Genomic DNA, 24285 nt, shown 5'->3' with positions numbered 1-24285 from the left:
TAAACAGTGTGGAACTCAGGGACAAGCCCTGTAAAAGACAAGCAAAGAAACAGAAGAAAAACAACCTGGTTCAAAAATATGAAGCCAAGAAAGAACATGCCATCTAATGCGTGTCTTAAGAAGCCTCTTCCATAGATGTGAGAAAACACCTTTTTGGTTTCTCGAACCTATTTCTTTGTGACTGACAGTGCTGGTTGTTGATCTTTACACATTGGGATTTATACTGCCCAGTCCCCAGTATATCTATACTGACCCCGAAAAACATGGTAAAATGGACTAATAACTGATTATTATATTAACATTTCTAGTAAGGCCATGGAAGCTCAGAAAAAATACACCAATGGCATGGAAAGTTAAATCTGACCTGTGGATTGGAGCACATATTATGCCTTTCACTAGGCTGGCAAGGGGCTTCAGACTATCATGTGTAGCCTGATTCCTGCAGATTTAAAATTTTCACGCATGTTTGTTCAAAATGTTTGAAAGGAAGGAATCCTACTTTCAAATAGATAGCATGCCAACCCAACTAGGCTTTATAGTCCTCAAGGTTGGCTGCCCTGCATTTCTAAGTGGAATGTGTAAGAATTTAGTGTGACCTGGTCCTACAGTGAGGAACCCCAAAAGCTATTTGTATTGTACATGAATTTTAATTTTTCTATGAGAAAAACTAAAGTACTACTAAAATGCTACTGTTGTAACTTGGGTTTACAATAAGCTACAGAGTCCACTCAACCACCGTTTTTATTATATTTATAAAAAATTATTTCAGTAGTGAAGTGAGATTTTTGAGAAATATACAGGAAACATTTTACAAAAGTTGTACTATTCCTGTCTGCTTCTCCCACAGGCTAATCAGCATTAGTCTATCCACAACTTCCCTTCATGGCAGTGTTTTCCCTATACTGGGTTTTAAAAAGGCTCCCAGACCAGAGGCAATGGCTTGGGCTTTTTGGAAGGACATTTGGGGAGTGTTCAGTAACATCATTAACTTGAACTTGACCAGGGTAAAACCTGCCCATTCATAGTTAAGAATAATAGAAGACCTGGTAAAGATGGGCCTGGTTTCACCAAAGCTCCATTTCTAATATAATGTTGGTGTGGTTGTGGAGTAGGGGACGCCTCGTTTCCATAAACACTCCCCAGGGAAGCCAACAATCTTCTCCGGTGCAGAAACATTCTGCCATGTTGGATTTCACTAGGCATGATGCAGTGTTGATAGCTAACAGTAAAGCTAATAAGATGTGATGCAAAAGATAGCCATGGGAAATTTTGGCCTTTAGTAAGGGAGTCTCTATGAGTCGCCCCACCCGCTGGCTACTGAATTGTACAAAAGTGGGATCGCACCTAGGCCTGCACAAAACTTAAATCAAACTAGAGTTATTCACAAATTTTGTGTTAATATGCAAAATTCACAAAATGGCACCATTAAATCAATTTTTCCACAAATGTGTTAATCACTTTAAAAATGTACCACAAATGCATGGGAATAACAGAACATGTGCAGCTGTTGCTCATTGTGTTTTTGTTTTTTTGCACTATTTCTTTTTTATCAAAAATTGACACAAGGACACACTTCATGCTAAAATATAATGCTAAATGACGGATTTCCATTATAAATATTTGTGCATTATTTAGCATAATTTCAGGGTTGTGAACACCAAAACGAGACTAAAGGGCTGATTTAGAGTTTGGAGGACAGAGTACACCGTACTCTTTCTGCTAAACCAACTGTCCGTTTTCCCTATTAAGGGCAAATTACGAGTGTGGTGGTCCTCGGACCACCAGACTAGTGGAGGTGCGGCGGTGGTGCCCCATTATGACTAGGGTGGTCAGACTGCCATAGCCACGCTTCAGCCGGCAGGGGACCACCATTCCCTGGTGATGTTACGGTGGTTAGGAGGACGCGATATGCTTGGCGAGACTGGTACATCCCACCAAGCATATTACGAGTTTCCTCTCTGTGGAGACTTTCATGGAGCTTCCTCCTCCATTTAAGACTCTGGCAGAGAGGAAACAAAAGGGGCCCTGCAGGGCCCCCTGTACCACCTCCGTGTGGGGATGTGTACATGCACCGCAGTTCCTGCCCGGCAGGTACTTTGTTGTCAACAGCTTCCTACCCTCACCCTATAATCACTGCCAGTTGACGTACTAGAGTTAGCTCCAGAAATAGGCAATTCAATCAAAACAGTCATACTTGTCAGAAAATCAGCTAATCTGAATAACCCCTTGGGTCTGGAGGAAGTGCTGGAGCCATCCACCTCAGCAGTGCTCAGGTACTGCAGATGGTTCCAGTATGTCCTTGCACTGCGGATAGGAAATCCCACTGATTTAAGCACCAGAGACATTTCCTTTTTAAATTCTCAGCCTCAACTGCTTGGGAGTTGTCTAAAATTATGATTGCCATGAATGGTACACTGACATCATTACATAGAAAGTGAAAGTAAAATGAGCTGCTCTGCTCTTTTACTTTCACTTCCATCAGTTCCCAGGGGCATACCTCAGCCACCAAGCACAGAGAAACTGGCAGGGGAACCACACCCAGGCATCAGGCCTAACCCCCACCCCCAGATCACCTGTAACAGTTTTTCTGCATCCCCTACTGGTAGATTAGGCGGTTTTTCAGCAGGGAGCAAAAAGCATACTAGACCCCAGTGGGTTATTCTTTTATTGAGGTGGGGGCTCTGGTCACACATCAAGCCTAGCCCCCATTCCAAAAATGACCTCAACAGTCTTTCTGCCTCCTCAGGCGGCAGACAAGAGGTCTTTACCCCTCAAAAAAGCCTACTGGATACCAGTGAGATTTTGGTATATAGCTACAAGAAGCACGGTTGGCTTGCTCAGACATCGGGCTGACACCCCATCCCCAAATTGGCCCCAACAGTCCTTCTGCCAGCCAGGGGGCAGATAGATGGTTTTCCCTTGAATTCACCCCCCCCTGGGAGACTGAAAGCACACTAGACATGAAGGATATTTTTCTGTTCTGCATACAATGGGGCTAGAGGATGTTTACCCCCAATCTGCCCCAGGGTGTCAGAAAAACAGTTGTACACTCACCTTTTTTTATTTATGGTTTTATTTGTCCCCTGGTCTCAACTGGCCTTTCTGTCCACCGGGCGCTGATTTTGAGTAAACACACTCAAACCATCCCCAGGGGGAAGAAAGACTGATGTACCTGTTCTGGGGTTGGAGCATGCCATGATGCCTAGGTTAATCACCCTAACAAATTTTTGTATTTTTTAGAAATATTTTCCTCTGGCTGGTGAATAGTGGCCTTTCTGTCCCCTGGGGAAGATGGGTAAGCACATTCAATCCACCCCAAGACAGATGTACGTGTTCAGGGGTGGGAGCACAGCACAATGCCTGGGTTACTCACCTCCACCCATGTTTTTATTTTTGGGAATAAAGACCCTCAACCTTCCCCTGGGTAGGGGGGGGAGGGGTGACTGAAAGACATAGGCACCAATTTTGGAGTGAGAACATGGCATTAAGCCTCGATGAGCCGCCCCACTCCCTTTTTTTATCCAAAAACTAGACAATAGGATCAGTCCAAGATGGTGTCCCTCTTGTGTATCAGCAGTTCGGGCTGGACTGTTCCCATGAGGCACAGGGTCAGACTGATTTGCATATGGCCATGTCTGAACCGGGGTGGCAGAGTGAGCTAAAGAACGGTGATGGATTAAACCCAGATCTGTTGACTGGGTGTGAGTGTTTGATTGGTTCAGATGCTCCGACCATCACCACCCCCTTTTGTACCGTCTTATGTATCCATGACATGCTCTTAACCACAATACCTTGCAAATCTCTAACTATAACTAAAATTGAGCATTTTCTTTGTATTTCTGTGACGTAAACATCCTCCCACCCAGTGTTCCCTCACTTGTCCTAATAAAAATGCAACCTGACAGGCACAAATCAAAGCAAGGTCAATGAGAGTTACCCTGTGGGACTCCCATTGATCTTGGTTTGATGTCTGCCTGTTGCAGGCTCTAGGCCCAGCCACACAAGTGGAGTGGCATTTTTATAAGGACATGTAGGGGAATACTATGTGGTCAGACTATTGTGGATCCCTGCAGATTCTGGAATTTTACGACACAGAAATTCAAGGAAAATGCATGATTTTAGGCACATTTTGAGGATTACAGGGCATTGTCGGTAAGAAAATATCATAAGATCCATTCAAGGCACACAACCCTGGTCTCCCCTCTGTGTCTAGTTTTCAGAAATGTTTGAGTTAGGTAGGGTTACTTCGGTGGCCCCTGAACCCTGCCCCATAATGCACAGCTATTTCCATTGCTGAATCATGTAATCTTTGCACTGGCCAACCCACACAAGTGATGTACCATTTTTATTGGGAAACTTGGGGAAATACTGCATGGTAGGACATTTGTGGCCCCCTGCAGATTCTAGAGATTTCTATTACAGAAATGTTATGTAATGTGCTTTTTAGTCACAGTTTAAGGTTTGCAAGGGCATCTAGGTAAGAAAACCTGTCTAGTGCCATGCAAATCACCTAACCCTGGATTGCCCCGGGTGTCTGTTTTTAAAAATTGTGCAGGTTAGCTAAGTTTACCTAGGTGAGTTAGGGCCCATGGTCCACATTGGAAAAAAAAGGTCAGTTTATAGTAGAAAAAGTTATGTGTGCAGTTTTTGGGGACCTTTCCTTTCATAGGCACCAGGCCTACTCACACAAGGGAAGTGCCATTTTCTGGGAGGCATGGGGGAACAAATAAAAGTAGGAACATTGTTATTACCAATTGGATTGCACTGCATTTGTGCATTCCAAATGTAAGCCAATGTGTATAAAAGAAGATATTTTGTTAAATGTCCACTGAATCACATGATAGTATGGGTACCCCCAAATTAAGAGATGTACAAATAACAACTGATTCTAAACTCAAAATCTGCTATACACATAGGCTTCCTTCAAACCCATTTGTCAATCTTCATATTTTACTAGACGAATTGCTCTACAGTCGGTATACAGTGTAAAAACCATTGTAAGGTGCAGCTCAGTTGGTGGTTCTGGGTAACCAAGATTTTTGGAAAATGTACACACCATGGGGTCGATTCCGATCCGGTAAAATGCGCTCCGAATCGTCGTACGGAGCGTTTTTTCCCCGTACGAATCGTACCCGTAAACGTCCCGTACGTACGACGAAGTACGATTCGTTCCAGGAGCCGAACTCCGTACGAGTCGTACAGGACTCCGTACGACTCAAATCTCCGTACGAGTCTCACTCGGAACCCGCTGTACGTGACATCACTACGGTTCGCGGCTGGTTTTTACGACCCAGCAAGTACGATTCGTGTCGGGTACGCACCGTACGACCCTTTTCCTACGGGAGCTGAAAACAGTCGTAAACGCAGAGTTCGCGCCGAAATGGGTACGGAATGGCCCCCCCCAGGTACGGGACGTACCCCCCATGATTGCAGGGGTACGCGCCGTACCCCTGCGATCATGCGGGGTACGTGCCGTACACCCAGCGTACATGGGGTACGCACCGTACCCCATGTACGGTGGGTGTACGGCACGTACCCCATGTACGCTGGGTGTACGGCACGTACCCCGCATGATCGCAGGGGTACGGCGCGTACCCCTGCGATCATGGGGGGTTCGCGCCGTACGGTGTGTAGGTGATCGTGCGCTTTTCCGTACGAATCGACGTGTACCGTACGAATCGCGCCCGGGTCGGCCGATCGGGATCGGAATCGTCCGGTCGTACGGCGTCCGTACGAGTCGTACGGAAACGGCTCCGGATACGATTCGTATGGACGGGGATTTTACCGGATCGGAATCGACCCCTATATATCCTCATGACTAGAAGAGACTAGCTGATCTAACGGTGTATTGATTTTTGTAAATTGCCCATCATGACAAGAAGGTGTAGATAGCAACGTCAACAATGGCTGTTTTTCCCCCTCATTTTTCACATTTAATCTTTTATTTACCAGTTTGTTTCTTTGAGAAGCCCTTCAGGCAAATACTACTTGCATTTACTCATGAGTTGTTTGCAGTCAGAACTGCCTGCCTAATCACAAAAGGCAGTGCTCTTTTTGAATTTGGAGAACCATATTCCCCATTCTCCAAAAATTGATCCGTAGACAAAAGCAAGATCTCAGTAACGGCCCGTAGAGGGAGTTCTCTGGGGTGGTGAGGCGGGGTGGGGGAGGGGCTCGGTGGGGGATAGTAAACACCGGAATATGGATGAACGGACGTAAGTAAACAATTAATTAAATAGAACGAATTTCGTTGCGCGTCCTGCATCGCATTTTTAAACAAAAGGTTGCAGTTTATGTCAGACTAAGAAATGGAAACTCTCTGACGCAGATTTACTAAGACTTTTGCTCCAGCAGTAACTTGTTGCAAAGCAGTGAAAGTGCCACAAAGCAGAGCACAATATTTAATATCCAGCACAAAGGGTGTATTTGGCTGGAAATGGACACTTATCACAGCTTCAGCATTAATGGAAGGAGGCTCAACCCAGACATCCTATAGGTTTTCATTCAAAGCCAATCTAATAACATAACAAGACCAGGTTTGCGTAAAAAACTTATGCCTGCTGGAAGCAGACATTAACAATGGTGAATGCATTCATTTCCTTCAGAAACCAGTGCATTGAATGTGTCAACTGCAACTGATCCTTCTGTGTTTGTTTATGCATGCGTAATTATACTGGAAGGATGTGCTTTCAGTACAAATACAGTTCTAGACAGTGCACAGTCACCTCTGAGCCATCTTGCGAGCTTGTGCTTGGTGCAACGCAGTCTATTTGTACACCATGAAAGGGAAGACACCAAGAGAAGGGCAGTCCCGGTTGATATAGTTCTTCGCATTGTTTTCTCCTAAGTACAAAGTAGGGCAGCAAATTTTTACCCTGCACTATTTTGCGTGCAATCTTAGTAAATTCTGGGGGGCTTATTTATGAGCCCCTGCGTCAGTTTTACGCCACCGTTGCATCACTTTTCGTGACTCACCAGTGGCGTAAAGAATACAGCACGTTGCGTCCTATTTAAAAAGTGGCGCATCTAAGCAGATGCATCACTTTGTAAAGCCCTGCGCTACATTTTGCCTGCGTCAGGTATAATGTATGCAGAGTGGGCGTTCCCCCGCAAAAAGCCTAAGAGAAGTGGCACAGTGAAATCTATCAGATTTCACTGCTAAAACTTCTAGGACACTACTGCGTCAATATCTGATGCCTAACTTACAGCAGGTGTAAGACTTACGCAGGCCCTTTCGCATGGGGCTTGCCCCTTGTGAATGGACACATTGCTGGAGTTGCGTCTGTTTTTGGACACACCCCAGCAATGCGTCACTTTTGCGATGACAAATATGTCATTCCTTGCGACATGATGCGTCATACAGTAAATATGACGCATATATCATGTTGCAAGGAGGGCGCAGTGAAAACTGTTGCATCGCTGTTTTCACGCAGTAATGCAACAGTTTTCATAAATAAAGCCCTGGGTCTACGGGCCTGAAAGAAAATAGCTTCATTGTTCGATTAGTATATCTACTTTTATCAGGAAGTCTCTAACTTCAAACATAACAAAATTGAATTAAGCACTTTACAGTAGAGTTTGCGGATGCGGCTTCGCATTAGATCAGTAGATCATATCTGGGCCAATAATATTATGCTGTCATTCGATTTACTAAACTGAAATAATATGATTTCAGATAGAGAGAGAAAATTTGTGCGCTCTGTTAAATAAAAAAAAAAGATTTCTTCAGCTTTCTTGATGCTGAAACTCCACAAAGATTGACGTCTGTTTTGTTGCTGGGTTCCAGTGGGGCACGGCGCCTGTTTTGTACACAATTGTTTTGAAATCATTTCCAGCAGAGTACATCTAATTTGGTCAGTAGAAATTGGAAGAACTCGATGTAACCTGGGATATTGTTATTGGAACTATATGCTGTTTACAGTTTCTAGGTCAAAAACTAAACAAAAAAACAAATTAATATGGCATCGATATGTGTTTACTATCTGTACTGAATCTAAAATTATAGATACATGATTCAAAGTGGATGTGTCGCTCTCTAATTGTAATCTTGTTACATCTGCTCTAGTAATTGTTAAATTCTGCAGATTTGTGCTCTGAGGTTATGGGTAGAAATCTTTTTTTCTTGTAGAAAACTACACAATGCAATCTTGACTTCTTTAGGTGGTTATGACGACTACTCAAGTTAGTAAGAAGAAGTAATTCGTCTTCCGAGCAATCTTGATTGCAAAGAAAAATGCATTAGCTGCTTCACACTATCTTGCCCAAGTATTTACCAAAGAAAAGGGTGTACTACATCCCCACTGCCACCACGTCTCCCAATCACCTGACAGAATCAACCTAGGTCTTCACCTCTAATAAGTCAATAAAGGACCTCCTATCCTAAGTCACAGTCTGTTTTTTGGGGTTGTAACCTTTACCAGGCAGACATTAAAACAATGGTTGGTAGCCTGCAATTCGACCTTGCAGCTAACCCCTAGATTCATCAAAGTCCCCTTTTGCGAGTCTGTAATAGCGATTATTAAGGAATCGCTATTACAGACTCTCAAAACGGGATTCATGTGAAAATCGCAATTTTCATTGCGATTCCTACAGCTTCCTTATTTGCGACTAGCAAATTGCTAATCGCAAATAAGGAATAACTCCCCATTCATTCCTATGGGCCTAAAGGCCCATAGGAAGGAATGGCGAGTCAATCCTTATTTGCTATTAGCAATTAGCTAATCGCAAATAAGAATGCGATTTCAAGGGTGCCAGGGGTGTCCAAAAGACACCCTGTAGCACCCCTGAAATGGAAATGTAGCCTGATGTTGCGCACACATATGTCCAAAGGACATGTGTGTGTTTAACATACCACTTAGAAAAATGCATTAAAGTGCATTTTTCTAAGTTTTCGCTATTTACCATGAAGTTTGACTTTGTGGTAAATAGCGGCCAGAAATAGCGAATTCGCAAATAAAAAATGGTTAATGAATTGCATTTAAGGAATCTCAAATAGAGATTCCTTAAATGCAATTCCTCGCAAATATGCGATTTCGCAATTAGCGATTTTTGCATTTGGGATGATGAATCCCAAATGCAAAAATTGCGCTCGCAAAGGGCCAGATTCTGAGAATCTGGCCCTTTGCGAGCCGATTTTTCGTTCATGAATCTAGCTGTAAGTACCGTGACTTTTTTTCACTGTACATTTACAACACAAAGCCAAAACCACAGGTTAAAGCGACTGGTATTAACGTCTTAGATTATCTTATTTATTTATTTATGAGGTTTGTAGAGTGCAAAAATACGTGGGTGTCTCTGCGCTGGGGACAGCGGGCATAAACCAGATAACAGAGGAACTTATTGGTTAAACAACCAGGTTTTTGTCATTTTTCTAAAAGCTAGTAAAGACTGGCTGGATCTAATCTCAATTGGGAGGGAATTCCAAAGTTTTGCTGTGGCAACGATGAAGCGCTTGTCACCCCATGATGCGGTTTTAGTGCGTGGGAACTTAAGCAGATTTGCTGTAGAAGACCGTAGGGCCCGATTGGGGATGTAGGCATCTAGAGCCTTGTTGAGAAACAAAGGTCCAGAGTTGCAGGATGCTTTGTAAGCAATGCACAGGGCCTTAAACGTTGAATAACATCGGAAATAGGCTTGTATTTAGGAATTCCTGATAGCATTCTAGCTGCTGAGTTCTGGACTACTTTACTTTGGGGTTTCATAAGAAGACCATTACAATAGTCAATGGTGGACATGAATGGGATACTTACTAGTGTTTTTCCCGCATTCAGGGGTAGAAATGGTAGAAGCTTTTTATCATTCGCAGTTTATGGAATGAAGATGAGACCACAGAGTTGGAGTGGGGAACGAAGGACATCCTGTCATCAAATATGATGGCCAAATTCCTGACCTTGGTGACTGGGAGTGGTAAGGGACCCAGTGAGGAAGGCCACCAGGAGGAGGACCAGGTAGGTGAAAATTTGCCAAATGTCATTACCTCTGTTTTCCCAGAGTTCAGCTTAAGGCAGTTGTTGGCCATCCAGCTACTGATGGCCAGCATGCCCTTTTGAAAGTTGGCTCTATCACCATCATTGTGTACGGTGAGCACCAGTTGCGTATCATCGGCATAAGATGTGAGGCCCATCCCGTGCATTTTCATGAATTTAGCTAAGTCCGACACATAGATATTAAAGAGTGTAGGACTTAAGGATGATCTTTGCGGAACACCACACGGTAGGGCCAATTGGGAGGAATTAAAAGTGCCGAGATTTACGGATTGTGCGCGGTTGGTGAGAAAAAAGGTTAGCAAGGCTCTAGCTGTGTGTTGGATACCTATTTTTGTGACAGGGTTGATCAAAACGGCATGATCGACTACGTCAAAAGCTGCTGAGAGATCCCACAGTAAGAGGACAGCCGTCTCTCCATGTTCTAGAATAATCCTGAAGTCTTCCGATGCTTTAATAAGCGCCGTTTCAGTTCCGTGGACCTTACGGAAGCCAAACTGAGTGTTTCCAAGAGTTGGTGATCTTTAATATACTTAGATAGCTGGATATTTACCACTTTTTCGAAACTTTTGGTTGGAAAAGGCAGACTAGCTATGGGTCTATAATTCTTCATTTCATTCGGATCCAGATTTGTTTTTTTAACAAAGGTTTGATGATGTTTTTTTTCCAAATCCTAGGGGTGTGCCTGATGTAAACATTCCAACACAGATTTTAGATAGGATCTGTGCAACCAGGTCAGCAGCTGGTTTAAGTACTGCTGAAGGGCAGGGGTCGGTGGTGGTGCCTGACATAATAATGGAGATTAAACTTGAAATTTGGTTAGGTGTTCTACTGTCAAATTGAAATAGGGAGGGAAAATATCCAGTAGTGCCAAGGTTTGAGGGCTTGTCATCCATTTTAGTCTGAGATGAAAAGTTGGTGTAGATATCATTCACGTTTTCAAAGAAGTAGTTAGCCAGGGAGTCGCATTAATGCCTGTGAGGGAGCTGGGTTACAGCTCGATGTTTGTCCTGATAGTTTGACGACTACCTGGTAGAGCTGTTTATTAGTGTCTTTCATGGATTCAATCTGTGGGATATAATATTTACTTTTTTTATATTTAGTAAGTGCTTCTTTATGGAGGATTTTGTCATGATTGTTGTAGTTTTTGCGCCACTGTCTCTTAGAATTTCTGCACAGTTTCGTCTGTGCTCTAAGGCATTCAGAGAACCATAGAATGTTAAAGAAACCCTAGAAATTCACTGTAGACAGCAAAGGCTAAAGTGAGGTTATAGTAATTTGTTCAAATCAGATAAAGTGATGTTATAGTTAGGTGTTTAAATCAGATAAAAACTAACATCTAACCTGTTAAAGTTTACTGAGCTAACTGTAACCATCCACTGCTTATGATCTCACATATTACTCACTCATGACATATTTGATGACATCACTGAAGACATCAGTGATAATAGCATAGTCATATGCTGCATAGAAATATTGAGTGTACATGTGTGGGTCCATTGCATGGTAATACATAAGCCCAGGAGGCAAGTGTGAGTGTACATTTTAAAAGTTATGTGATGCACCATTTATAAAGCACTTATGCAGGTAGCTGGCAGATCTATCTAACTAACTGGAAAGTTGAAGATTCCCAGATGGCAATGCTCCTGAAGTTATATTATTGGTGATTTGTCTCTCATTGGAACACAGTAGGTGCAACTGTTTACAATCAGTAGTATGTTGAGCTTTTTAAAGGACAGCCTAAACTGGTAGATAATTATCCACATTAATATCATAGATTATTTCATCCCCAGGCTTCTAGGGGTCAGTTTCAGTCTTCTTTGAAGGCACATGGTTCTGTCCTGGGGCTACCCTTACTCTCCTTGTCTCTCCTGTTACATACGTGTTTGGGGACAGAAACCTGTCAATCACTATAGTGAGACTGGAACCTGTGTCTCACAGGCCAATGGCAGAGATCCTGTTCACCTGAATGGAGTGGAAGTGCCTACTCTCACCCTCTGGATCACCAGCTAACCATCTTGACCTGCCACCCAGCAGAATGCTATGAAGACCTCATTATCTGAGGAGCCCCCCTCTATGGCTATACTGGACAGCCCGATGCTACCCACCATCTTGAAACAGGCAGTGTCACCCCTGAAGTGACCTGACTGTTGACAGTCAAAAAACAACCTGTTGTCCAAGTACATCTTCAGTGTAGGCCCCCCTGCTTCCGCTTACCAAAGGGGGGGTTGGGATCTACTCTCTACACAGTCACAAGCGGTAAGGTTGCAGTGGCTCCCAGGACTCCACATCCCAGAGGAGCACCAACATGTAATATACCACATATGTGTAGTTTTAACCTTTCTGTTTTTAAACTCTTTTATTCAGCATTCAGCATTTTACTAGTTGTTTGCCCTTCTGGCTATCGCCTTATTCACACCACTTGTACTCTGGCCTTTTAAAACGTTTTATTTCTGTATTTTACTGGAACCATCAAACAGCTAGTTACTCCCGCATTCTTCCGCACTCTTGCACTTTTCAGCCTCACTCGAGACAGGAAGTGACTTACCTTTGGGGCTTCGGTGCTCTGGTCCCTGTCCTGTTCCTCGCAGCTTGTTCCATTTGCGTGGCGAGCGTTCTCCGACAGGACACTGCCCCCACTCACTTCCGGCATCTGCAGGAATTTCCGGGTGGTGCAAGTTCTAGTTTCCCGCCACACCACCATTTAGCCTGATTCTGGAGCGGACTCACAGCAGATGTGCACAGTGGGTGCACCAAAGGCAAGCTCGGCGTGCCCGTCCACACCTGGATCGCTCCCAGCACCACAACCCCTGTCTATTTTTTGCACTGTCTTGGGTCTACAATTAAATACACCAGGGATGAACTACTGACCCTAAATTAGGCAGATAGAAACTGTAACTGTCCCTTATTAGACCTGCAGAATAAGCCCAGGCAATGCAACCAGCGTAAACTACACCTGAGCTTTGCAAAGATCAGAAAAAGTGTTGCTGCTACCCTGTATGAACATTCACACCCAGGACCCACTGAGGTGTTCCAGGGTACGTTTATCAATGCATGGTCTATACCCAAACACAACACATAATTCACAGAGATGGTGGGTTCACATAAGCTCGATTTGGCATTTGTCACTGAAACCTGGGCAAACAAAACTTCTGACCCATATCTTGGATTAGCGATCCCAGCAGGTTATTTAATTCTAAGAGCAGATTGAGCAGGCAAGCGGGTTAGTGGGCTAGCATTCATCTTCAGAGACAACTTATGAGTTTCAGGTGCCACAGAGAGAAGTTCCCAAGACTGCGAAGTCCTATCCTTCCGGATCCCGCTAAGTAAAAACTATACATTGAAGAGCTTTCTATTATACAGGATCCCAGGCTAAAGAACCACCTTTCTGATCGCCATCAGTCTCTTCATTGAATCTAGTATCGATCCAGCAGATTTTTCATCTAGATAAACTAGAGGACCGTGTCACAGCATCAGTAGTCAATACCATGTCTTGTTTTTCATCAAGACAGATTGCCGAGCATGCGACCCAAAGTGCAGGACACACCCTAGATGGCATACTTACTTCTAATCCCTCTATGAAGGTGTCAGAAGTGCTGCCCGTCCCTTGGTCAGACCATAAAGCTATAATGTTCTCAGCGACTACTGATCAGCACACTCCAAGTCCCACTGTCAGTCCTGTCTCATCCAAAGGTTGTTATTAGGAGTATATTGACCCCCTTACCCTACAAGTCTCTCTATCCAGCTCAAAGCCAGACCTTGCTACAGATGCCAATACTGCCGCTCATGGACTCACCACCTGGATCAAAGCCGCAGTCGACCCCCTAGCTCCCGTAAATACCTTTTCCACTAGACAGAAAAACCCCTCAGAACCCTGGTTCTCAGACAAACTAAGAGCTCAGAAATAAATCTGTAGAAGGAAGGAGAGGCAGTGGAGTGCAAGCAATGACCCTACAGAAAAAATAAATCACTGACTGACTATAAGAAATTGATATTGGAAGAAAAAAGCAGCTACGTCTCAACAAAACTTTTACAGGCAAAAAACTCTAGTAAGGAGCTTTTTTCAACAGTTGAAAGCCTAGCTAAACTATTACAGTTGCCTAGGATAGAAAGCAGTGCTGCATTTTGCAACTTACTGGCACAATCTTTTATGGACAAAGTGAAGATAGAGTACGACTCTGTTAGAGACTGTGGCAAAACCCATTCTGGGAATTTTTTGCAGTCACATCTCCTTCCCTACTGAATCTGTTTACCTCCTTTTTCACTCTCCCAATTGAACAGATTACTCAGGTGGTACAAAAATTATAAATCAGGGGCTCCATCCGACCTTTGCACTCCCATAATACTGCACCTGGTCCCTCGAAATATCAGTAAAGAATTAGGGGTGGTATGCAAAGAAATAATCTGTTCAGGTGTTTTTCCTGAAGATTAGAAAATAACCTTGATTCTCCCTCTCCTGAAAAAACCCAATCTCGATCCAGCTGCTCCCAGTAGCTACAGACGTATCTCTAGACTACCCTTCCCAGCAAAGTTGCTTGAAAAAATACTTAATTTACAACACATGCCCTTAAACTCCTCCATGGACCTCCTAGATCCCTTTCAATACGGGACACAGAGACAGCTCTGGTTATGGCCGCCCAAGAATTAAGAGCAATTCTGGACGCTGGGGGTAAGGCTACCCTGATTCTGCTAGATTTATCTGCGGCCTTTGACACTGTGAACCATGAAATACTAGCCAACAGGCTATCAGAGTTGGGAATCAGAGGCATAGCCCTTAAGTTGCAGATATTGTTTCTCACTGATAGGACTCAATCTGTAGAGTCCAGAGTTTTCTCGTCCGAACAATTCACACTGTTGTACTTTATGGTTCACCACCAACCAGACACTTTTAGCACGTACAGCTCATTCACTGAGGAACAATTAACAAGCTACCTTTATCACATGATCTCCCATTTTCCAGGACCACCATCCTATCTTTAACCTTCACTACACATTTAGGCACAGAAAACAAACCTAGATTCGTATCCATTTGGTTCTCATGCATTCTCCAACATTCAGCTTAGATAGCCTGACTCCTTCATCCACATACTTGCTCTGGGCATACAGCCTCCTCTTTTCCAGTACCCTTATTGTATCGTCCCTTTCCCAATTCTCGTTCATTTACTGCCTATTCCTTTTAATTACAAAGCAGAATATTATCCACATTAAGGGGCCGATTATGATGGCGGACGGACCTGAGTCCGTCCGCCACCATAGAGTAGGAGGGAACCTCCGCATGGCCTGCGGAGTTCCCTCCTGTGCAATTAGGATGTGACCGCCACCCTGGCGGTCACATCCTCTATTTTTACCATTGCGGCGGGTGCGGCTTCAAGCTGCATCCGCCGCAATGGTAAAAATGCATACATTGCATTTGTATGCAGAAAGCGGCATGCACCGTGCGGTGCCTGATGATTTCTGTATACAAATGCAGGGCGGTACCATAGGTACCCCCCATGTGCACCCTCCACCCCCCCTTCACCCAGGGGTCCCGCAACGGGCCCCCGGAGTGAAGTTACACATGCTTTTCCACGGCGGAAAACCCGCCGCGGAAAAGCATTTTTTACAGCCCATCCTAATATGGGTGACGGTGTCTGAGAGACACCGTCACCATATTAGAGCTTTTTTGCCACGGTTGTAAGCCAACCACGCGGAAAAGCTGCGGACGGAAACCAGGACCCACCAGCCATCCTAATGTGGCGGCGGGTCTTTGGTGGGTCTGCTGCGTTTTTTCCGCATCCTCCGGGCCGGCGGTGCCCACCGCCGGCCCGGAGGGTGCGGAAAAACCGCAATCGTAATGGGCCTCTAAATGTTGTGTATACTGCCCATAAGAAATATCTCAAAACTTCTTTCCAGATTATGCCCATAAGAAATATCTCAAAACTTCTTTCCAGATTAGTGAACTAACGTGTGACAGTTGTAGGTTCTCTTCATTAACCATTGAAATGTTCAACAAGGTCTTTGCACAGAGTTAGTAAAATGATGTTCCCATCACCAGTAAGGAATTATTGGTATCTCTTACTTGGATGTATGTCGCTACAATGCATGGTATTACCACACGTACCGTTACAACGCAGGTTTTACAACGCAGGTCGTTACAACGACTTGCTTTGGGGGGTGCTGGATAGTGGAATTTACTATTCCAACTCCAGTCCCCGTGGATAGTAGGGAAGGTGTTGGATAGTAAATTAAACTATTCCCTATCCTACAGCGCCCTCCAGCGCAAGTCGTTGTAACGACTTTCGTTGTAAAAGCTGCCTGGTAACGGTACCACGTTGTAAAAGATTCATGGTAAAGGATGTTCCCCCTCCTACTTCAGTCTTTCTTCAGTCATCTAGAGATATGTAGTTATCTAGACAATATTGGGGAGAGAAGTTGGCCTATTGGCTAGGGCGATCGACCTTGAATCTGGGGAACCGGGTTCAAGTCTTGGCAATGACGCAGAACATCCTGTGATTCTGGGCAAATCACTTAATCTCCCTGTGCCTAACAAAAATGAATGAGTTCTCATGTAATGCAACGGGTGCTCTGTAAAGCACTCTGATACCCGATACCATTGGGTCAAGTTTGCCTTATATAAAACTTAGTAAAAAAAAAAAATATTAGATAGAGTTTATATTGTCTTCTCAAAACAGAAAAAAGGTCCTGCATACAAAGCACAAAACTACTTCATGCACTCTCTGGCACCCTTGCTGCAGATGCAGGCTCCCTACCATCACTTACAGCTTGTCACTAATCATGTAAGATGTACTATCTCACACACAGGGGTAGATGTACTAAAGGTCAGGCAGTGTTAGTGGGATAGGAGTGGGGCACTGCTGTCACTATCAGACATATTTCTCCGGCATTCTCGCCACATCCTCGCCCGCGCCGGGACACCCCGTTGGGGTAGCTGCGCGCTATAGAAAATACACTTAAATAAAATAAAAATCCTCATTATCTGACTGCCATTTTGGTTGGGCCACCAGTGTTGGACAGCAGCATTCTAGTTGTTCTCATGCTGCCTTACGCCCCCCAATTCAAGTATTTAAAGCAGGCTGATGCGCAGACGTCCCTCTTGCGTGCCTAAAGCATGCCAAAGCCTGTCTGCATCTGTCCATGCCTGGATGACGCCAGGGGCAAGGAACGATGCCCCTTAAGAATGACTTGTTTTGTTCCTCTTCATCCACATTGCTCAAGCTGAGGCAAGTCTTCCACTTTGATTGTCTGCAATCTTGGCATCTGGAGAAAGTTATTGCAAGTGTGAAAGTGCAGCTGTGCACTAACCACAGAAGCTCCCCCAGCCCTTCATTCGCACCATGCAACCTACTCAGAACAGGTATTGCACAACGCTGAAAATATGTGCATTAACTGCCACTCATTGGTTTACCACTACTCTGAGATATTCGATCTTATTCAAGACTAGCAGCCCGTCCCGACGTTGTCCGGGTATGAATTGCTGCCGGCCAGTAGTATATTGTTTTGTAGGATTTCGTTTTGATAGCATTTCTTATCTGTGACAGGCCTGTGAAACGCTCCGATTCACAGTGCACTGCTGATGCACTTCAGAGTGTGCGTTCAGTAGTGTGTGAACTCGAGTTTCCCTACTTTATTTGTCCTTGCAATATTATATAGCGCGAACTCGACAACATGGCATGAGCACAATTTACATAACAGAAGAACACATTCATTTGTGGTAGGCACCGGGAGACAAAGCACTCTGCCAGGAATCACAGGATGTTGAGCTGATGCCGAGATTTGAACGTAGCTCCCCAGCTCTGAAGTTCGCAATTCCAGAACTTGTGGCGGGAGGTGTGTCTAAAAGTGTATGTCGGTGCTGGCCATCAATGAGAGAGACCTGTGCATTTTTCAAATGGGTGGTGAAAAAATATGAGAATGTTGCTGGAGATGTGGGCCGCCGTGCCACCAATGTACTTACCAGGGAGGGTAAACACCCATTATTCCGCAACTTTCTTTCCGCATACCATCACTCCGCATACTTTCATTACGAAAGTATCATGACTCCACAATACCATTATAACGCATGGCATTACATTTTATATGCTTTTACCACGCATACATTTACAACGAAATTCGTTGTAAATGCATGAATGGTAAAAGCATGTTTTTTTAATGTTTGGATAAGTTGAGTATAAGGGTATATGTTTTGGGGTACTGAGGTATATGTTTTGGGGTGTTTGGGTATTTTAAGGGTTCAGATATAGTTTTGGGTTATAGGGTACAGGGGTAGTTTTAGGGTTTAGGGATAGGTATGGGTTTTGGGGTACAGGGGTATTTTTAGGGTTCAGGGCTAGGTTTGGGTTTTGGGATATAGGGGTATTTTTAGGGTTCAGGGGTAGGTTTGGGCTTTGGGATACAGGCGTATTTTAAGGGTTCAGGGCTAGGTTTGGGTTTTGGGGTACAGGGTTATTTTTAGGGTTCAGGGCTAGGTTTTGGGTTTTGGGGTACATGAGTATTTTTAGGGTTCAGGGGTAGGTTTGGGTTTTGGGGTACAGGGGTATTTTAAGGGTTCAGGGCTAGGTTTGGGTTTTGGGGTACAGGGGTATTTTAGGGTTCAGGGGTGGTTTTGGGGTACAGTGGTATGTTTAGGGTTCAGGGCTAGGTTTGGGTTTTGGGGTACAGGGGTATTTTTAGGGTTCAGGGATAGGTTTGGGTTTTGAGGTACAGGGGTATTTATAGGGTTCAGGGCTAGGTTTGGGTTTTTGGGTACAGGGCATATTTATAGGGTTAAGATGGGTTAGTGTTTAAGGGTGTTGGGGTATTTTAAGGAGTAAGGGTGGGTTATGATTATGGGGTGCAAGGGTATTTAAAGGGAGCAGGGTGGGATTAGCACACGATGTGAGACATGGCATGAAGAGCGGAACGTACCACACGCCCCCAGCGTTTGTCGCGTCCCCAGCACACGCCCACAGCACAACGCAGACACGCCCACAAGGGACTACTTTGCTGGCATGGTTCTTTTACCTTTTAAATGTATATGGTGGGCGTCTGCATAGCCTATGTCCTTCTGCTGCAACTGCCCTTTCCAACACTGTATTGGATGTTGTGATTGGTGCTGTGGTTCCTGAGATTACCCGCCTCAAAGGTTTGGGCTCTCTCTTTATTATAGTAGTATAGATAATTCACCTGATGTTATCTTTCTCACTCAAACCTAGCTTAGTCCTATAACCAACACCAAACCACTTCTAGCACTTCCCCTAGGCTATAGTATTAAAAGATGTGACAGGCTCAGTGACAGAGGGGGATGTAGAGCTATCATTTACAAATCTAAGATAGCTTGCAATCTGAACCCCTATCCCATTCAAGACTTTGAAAGCTCCCTTTTCCAGTTATCAGTGAATACAGAGTGTGCTCTGTCCCTCGATCCAGTCTGCTAATGTATAGACTCCTTCATCCCTGTCAAAGCCTTCAGGTCAGCCCTAATTCACCAGGTGACCTCTTTAGCTCTCAAATCCTCCAATTTTAGCATTTTGGAGATCTCAACCTTGACTGTGACCTGACCAACAACATTGGGTTTGGATGACTTAGCTTTGCTTCAACTGATTTAATTAATAAGAGATCGCACACATATTGCTGGTCATCTTCTAGATCTAGTTTTTTCTAAGCTTCCTAAATTGGAGGTCTCGCTTCCGTGGCCTATCACTTGGTCAGACCACTGTCTGATCCCCATGCCTTTATCAATATCTAACAACAGTATTACTTACAACAGCAATATTATTATGAAAAGGCCCTGGCACAAATTAAATCTAGCAGAATTCTAGAGTTATATATCTGCCACTTGCCCTGAGTTGGATGCTAATGTGTATCGCACTGAATCCAGGGTAAAGGCTTGGCTCACCTGGGACCTTGACAAGTTTTTACCCGTCTATCCAGAAGCAAGCCCTCATCCCCCTGGTTCAATGAGGAGTTGGTAGTGGAGAAAAAACACTGAAAAGTTCTTGAGTGAGGCTGGAGAAAGTCCACAGTGACCCAAACAACATACATGAACGCAACTAGAGCATGCCACAAATCAATAAGGAAAGCACAAAAGAGTTCCTTTCTAGTAAGACTTTAAATAAAATAACCCCTCAAAAGAAATATTCTCCATTGTAAAAAGCCTCACGAAATCTGTCACTGCACGGCCAGTTAAGGTCTCATCTGAACACTGCCACAATATAGCTGACTTCTTCACTGAAAAAATCCACACTATCTACTCACATTTTCAATCGAAGGACCCCACTGACACTGAGGCTTGTCCAAATCGATTAGCGGAATTACAACCTGGGCCAAAATGTTATGAATTAGCCATCCTTTATTTCTCTGCTTTCTCCACCCTATGGTCGGTAGTTAAATCTGGTTCCCTGGATAACTCATTCAAACCTGCATTTGCTATAAAACTCCCTGAGGCCATCTTTCTCACATTTCTTGAGGTAGACAATCTCTCCTTGTCGTTAGCCATTGTTCCACAGGTGTGGAACTAAGCAAATGTTATACCTCTGTTGAAGAAAGTATCACTTGCCCTTACTAAACCTGACAATTACTGCTCCTTTACCTAGGTAAAGTTGTGTAAAAACATTTCAACAAACTCCTACCACAGTTTCTAGAAATCAATAACATTTTGGAAATGACCCTAAACTGTTTTAGACCCAGTCACATTTCTGAATCGGCTTCATTGACAGTGACAGAATCAATGAGTAGCTGATGAGGATGGTTCTTCGGCCCCTATTCTGTTTGACCTAAGTGCCACCTTCAACATTGTATCACTTAAGGTACTCCATCTGTGGCTCAGCAACATAGGTTTTGGCGATAAGGCTTTATCTTTTTAGGTAATTTCTTCTCCCTTTTCATCCTCGCTGACACATTTGCAGCATGGGATTCCACAGGGCTCCTCGTCAAGCCCTACTCTTTTTAAAAAATCTACATCAGGCCCTTGGCGGAGATCATGAAGTCCTTTGGGATCTACATAGTATCATATTCAGATGATACTCAGCTTATTGTGTCCTTCTCTGCTGATGCCTTTCAAACCTGTGCCAAGTTTCAGGACTGTATGCTGGCAGTGGCCACCTAGATGACTGATAACTGTCTTAAACTTAACTCCAATAAAACTGAGATCCTGTTGTTTGGTAAGCACAGGCTTAAAGCTGAATGAGAATGGGAGTGTTGAGCCGCTGTAAAAGAAGAATATTCCAAGGAACGAGCTTTGTCACACAAAATGGTCCGCCAATAGATTCCATCCTCTATATGGGAATGGCTAAAAGGGTTTTGCTCTGACTGTTTATGAATGTGCCTCAAATAATGAAATATGCTCAAATTTAGGGGTGTGGGACCAGAGTGATGAAAACTCCTGAACATCCAGCAAGCTAACTTAAACTGGATATGATTGTTAAGCGGAATTCAGTTTAATACCTCTTGTGCGTGGTATGTCCAATGCAAGTGGGTTGTTAGAGGGTTTTTTAAGATTTAACAGTATGCCCTCATTGTCTATGTACACCTCCAAAATAAACACTGGAGTCATGATACTGGAATATGATGCCCTTACACAGTGCATTATCCAGATGAATTTATCTATGTGTTTATTCTGACACAAACCCCTCCTATATCATATTGACAAAATATATTTGCCTTTCACCCTGTACAAAGCTCTGGTCTACCTCTTCTGTCAGTAATGTGCATAGAGCTCACCCCTGACTATGCAAACTCTGTACATGTGGGAATGAAAGCAGAATTGGTTAGAAAATAGAGTATTTCTATGAATCAGAGGGGTTTAGGAAGGAGTAAAAAGGAGATAAGGGAGGGCAAGGTAGTGGTTTATGGAGAGACATAAAGCGTAAACCCATTGCTATTCACAAACAGCACTTCTATGGTTTCTTTAGCATAATCAACTCAAAACAGTTGTAAATATGCTCCAACTTAAAGTTTGTTTAGGTCCAGCACAACATATGGCAACCTCTGGTCCTGCAATACATTCTCATAAAAGATAATGGCTTTAGGGACTTAAAATAAAGCCCCATAGCAAATCATTTTAAAAAAACACATTATTTTAATTCTAATTTAAAAAATATATATAAACTTATTTTAATAAATACTTGTTGGAAATTGGGTTACTGGTTGAGGGGGGTGAGACCCTACTCAAGCAGCAACCACAGTCTTAGCAAACACAAAATTAACTGGTGCTTAATACTACAGTAGCATGGTGCAAACGCAGTCAAACTTAGATGCAATTTGTAAAGTATTTATGCAGCAAGTCAAATTGTAATGAAGTGAGAACGACAAACAAAAAAACACATACCAATTCAGAAAAATAGGGTGAAATGTAATGAACTATTTGAGACTAAAATTACTGAGATCCAGAGATAGTCAATTTTAATGGTTCAAGAAAAAAACATTCATAAAAGCACAAAGTGCCAACTGTGCTTATCTGGCTGCACCAGACCGGGACAAAGTCATAGTTAAGCCCAACCAAGATTTAGTAGGGGCCAGATACAGAAACCACATTAGGCCAGCTGAACAAAGAGTACCTTAAATCCTGGTTGCGTAGAGTGGCAGGATCCCAAGTGCATGACGCGTTGTGCTGCGGCGTTTCCCAGGAGCTGGGAGGCTGCAATGTGAGGTCCTGCTTTGTCATTGTCTATAATGTGAACAAGGGGCTTGCGATGCTAAGTCTCATGTACAAATGCATCGAGTAACAGCTGGAGCCAAAGAAGTTGCAGGATTTGCGATTCAGAGTCCTGAGTTGTTATCAAGGATGCCGTCAGCAAGGGACTTTCAATGTGAAGGCCTGCATTGAGAATGTGTCACTCAGCTGTGGTTTTGAGGAGACTGAGGGCTGTGAAGTGAAGTCCTGCATTGGCGATGTGTCGCTCAGTGGTGTTGTTGTATGGCATTTTAGATTCTGAATGGATTTCCCCAATTCATGCCCTTATATAGGTACAATTCACGTTGCCCTTATATAGGCATAGAAATCAAGCCCTTATTTAGGCATAGCCCATGTAACCCAAATACAGTCATGGTTACTTCCATCCGTTCACCAAACGAAACAACGATTTCTTTGAAAACCAGCTTAAGCCCTTAGGGACTTCCCCTTGCTTGAATATTGATTTCTCCAAGAACTCAGTTAGTTTTACAATGAACAACTATTCCCCAGGGGTTCATTCATGACGTTCATATGCCCGGCAAACAAACAAACAAACATGGCATTCCTAAACACCTTCAAGGTATAAATATACCTTCACTTGCTATAGCAAAGCACGGTGGTTCGGAGCAGTTTGACAACCTACTTGCCTGACGCAGCTCGCTACAGCAAGTGCCGAAGGAAGCCGACTCTCCAGCTGACGCACTGATCAGGAAGCTGCCCTCCTCTGCTGAGAAATTCAGCTCCAGTCTTTCTGACTCCCCTTGCGGGGTGTTGGGAAATAGAGTCCTGAGACAGAGATACCAGACCTCCTTCATTCTAAGCTATGGAGCTGATTAGAACCTAGAGAAATCTTTGGTAGATTCTTGGAAAAAACTAAACCTATGCTAAAGACCATACTTACCTCTTCCCTCGTACTAGACCTAGGCTAGGTATATTGGGGTAGGCGTATTTTAGAAGCACCAGGTGAGTATTTTAGCCTGTGTTATTTATGTATGTATTTTTATATGGCTTAGAAACCATACAATGCTATTACAGTATTATTTTATAATACTATTCTCGCTGTACGCATTATACTTTGCATTCTGTCTCACGATTGTAGCAGTTCACCTCTCTTGCATGAGAAAGAAGACTGTTTGATAAACCTTTTATTGAAAATGCCTGTCTCACTATTTCTCGGCAAACTCTGTAGAAACGAAGCATGCAGGATTGACTGAGTGAAATACTTACCAATTGTTTCCACGACTCTGAAGATAGTTATTCCAGTTCAAGAGAAACAAAGTTGTCATGTTTATGCGGTTGTCAGAACTAATTCCTTCTTGTGAATTCGAGAAAGTTTCTAGTGACCTCAGAGCCAAGCTGGCACTCACAATTAAGTATTTGATAGAGACCTTCTGACCTAAGTCCTATGTCATATCTATAGAATATATTATTCCAATGCGCAGAGCCTATTGGGAATATAGGAACTACACTACAGTGGTTCCAACGCTCATCTGTTCTTTCCACAGGACTACTGCTGGGTTGTCAGAGAACCTTCAGGTCCAGGACTAAGGTGGCACCACTTGAGGGACATGATGCTGGCAGATTGAGTCCAGGTCCTGGGTCCAGGCATCTGATCAGGAGGCCAGCTAATTGGACCTTGGAGTCACTCTGGTG

This window comes from Lissotriton helveticus, chromosome 8 (assembly GCF_964261635.1).
Source record: "Lissotriton helveticus chromosome 8, aLisHel1.1, whole genome shotgun sequence".
NCBI lineage: Eukaryota > Metazoa > Chordata > Amphibia > Caudata > Salamandridae > Lissotriton > Lissotriton helveticus.
Note: the sequence above shows the minus strand (reverse complement) of the source record.